The sequence below is a fragment of the Mesoplodon bidens genome (genome assembly GCF_964165515.1).
Source record: "Mesoplodon bidens genome assembly, chromosome: 10".
Taxonomy (NCBI): domain Eukaryota; kingdom Metazoa; phylum Chordata; class Mammalia; order Artiodactyla; family Ziphiidae; genus Mesoplodon; species Mesoplodon bidens.
In genome coordinates, this window is record NC_138172.1 from 82085614 (window position 1) to 82087518 (window position 1905).

The 1905-nt window shown below is 40.3% G+C and overlaps 1 pseudogene across 1 annotated transcript; it reads left to right on the forward strand.

Annotated features, from left to right (window-relative positions):
* The first annotated feature begins 1121 nt into the window (after nt 1-1121).
* On the forward strand, nt 1122-1619 carry LOC308623876 (sorting nexin-3-like; annotated as a pseudogene). Its single transcript has one exon. The product of its transcript is annotated as a sorting nexin-3-like (transcript).
* Nucleotides 1620-1905: the final 286 nt, after the last annotated feature.

Sequence of the window (1905 nt, forward strand, 5' to 3'; positions counted from 1 at the left end):
TCTTTGGATTATTCATTTACATGAAAAATTTGTGAAATAGCGCACAGGATTGTCCTGTCCAAAATTACCCTAAGTGTTTGTAAAAAGTACCATCACAGACTAATCAGATAGAAATTTCTTGGGCGAGGGGAGGGGGAAGGGGGGGAAAGAACAGGGCTATGAATCAGTAATTTAAAAATAATCTCATTGGGAGATTGGGATTGACATATACACACTACTATATATAAAATAACTAATAAGGACCTAATGTATAGCACAGGGAACTCTACTCAATACTCTATAATGACCTATATGGGAAAAGAATCTAAAAAAGAGTGGATATATGTATATGTATAACTGATTCACTTTGCTGTATAGCAGAAACTAAAAAACATTGTAAATCAACTATACTCCAATAAAACTTTTTAAAAAATTAGTCTCAAGTGATTATACCGTGCACCCAGGATTAAGAAGCACAGGCCTAGGCTGCCATCTCCACGCCTCTTACCCCTTGTCTATCAGCTCCTGCTGAGCCCTCAAGACAGGGTGAGGTGGAAGAAAATGCATTGTTCAAGGACCCTCTTATCCAACCAGCCAACTATTTATACCCAACAGAATTATATAAAGAAAAGAACATTTCTAAAGAAAAATCTCTTCTCCCCAAGAATTCCATTATATGACCTTGATATGTTTTATTTTGTAAAGATTAAGTAACATTCATGGATTCCAGGAAGAGAGCAGGAAAAAGCAAGAGAAATACAGTGAGAGAGGGAGAGAAGAGAGGTTGTAACTTCTAATTAGACACAGTCCACTCAACATGACACCGAGCAAGTGTAAAAAAGATCACTAAATATGATCACAACTACTCATTTTTACCTTCCTTTAAAACAGAGGGAAGCAAGCATGGATCACAGGAAAACAGAAAAGAGAGAAAGAGAATAGCAACAGTAGATGAATCATTTTTTATTCATCTTTCATTAATTAAAAAGTCTTTACTGAAAACGATTATTTTCAAATTACTGTATTAAAAAATGCACTGTAAAATTCACTAAAGTTGCGCGCGAGCTCGGCGTTCCAGCGGCGGGGTCGGCAGAACGCGGAAGGGGTGGAGGGAGCCCGCGGCGACGGCGGCGGCGGCTACAGCCGTGAAATGGCGGAGACCGTGGCGGGCACCCGGCGGCTGATCACCAGGCCGCAGAACCTGAACGACGCCTGCGGGCCTCCCAGCAACTTCCTCGAGATCGATGTGAGCAACCCGCAGATAGTGCGGGTAGGCCGGGGTCGGTTCACCACCTACGAAATCAGGGTCAAGACAAATCTGCCTATTTTCAAGCTGAAGGAATCTGCCGTTAGAAGAAGATACAGTGACTTTGAGTAGCTGCGAAGTGAATTAGAAAGAGAGATCAAGGTTGTAGTTCCCCCCAGTCCCTGGGAGAGCATCTTTGAGTCAACTTTCTTTTAAAAGAGATGATGGAATATTTGTTGACAATTTTATTGAAGAAAGGAAGCAAGGGCTGGAGCAGTTTATGAACAAGGTCGCTGGTCATCCTTTGGCACAGAATGAACGTTCTCTTCATATGTTTTTACAGGATGAAATTATAGATACAAGTAATGCTCCATCAAAGATAAGACATGCCTGAAATTTGGCAAAAAAATTTTTCCATGACTATTAATGATTCATATGCACCAGTGAAGAAGTCCTAACTTTAGTATGATGCACAAAAACTGGTATAATATGCCTTCAGTATACTAACACTCATAATGCTCAGTTTTGTTTTGTTTTGGCAGTTGACAAGAAGTTAATTTGCTTTAGTGAAAAAATCCCTCATTCCAGCCTTTCCATATAAATAGCCCTTTCTTGCTGTTTTAATGTGGTACACACTGTAGCTTCACAAACCTGTTACTCCAGTATAACCTGCAGTGTCC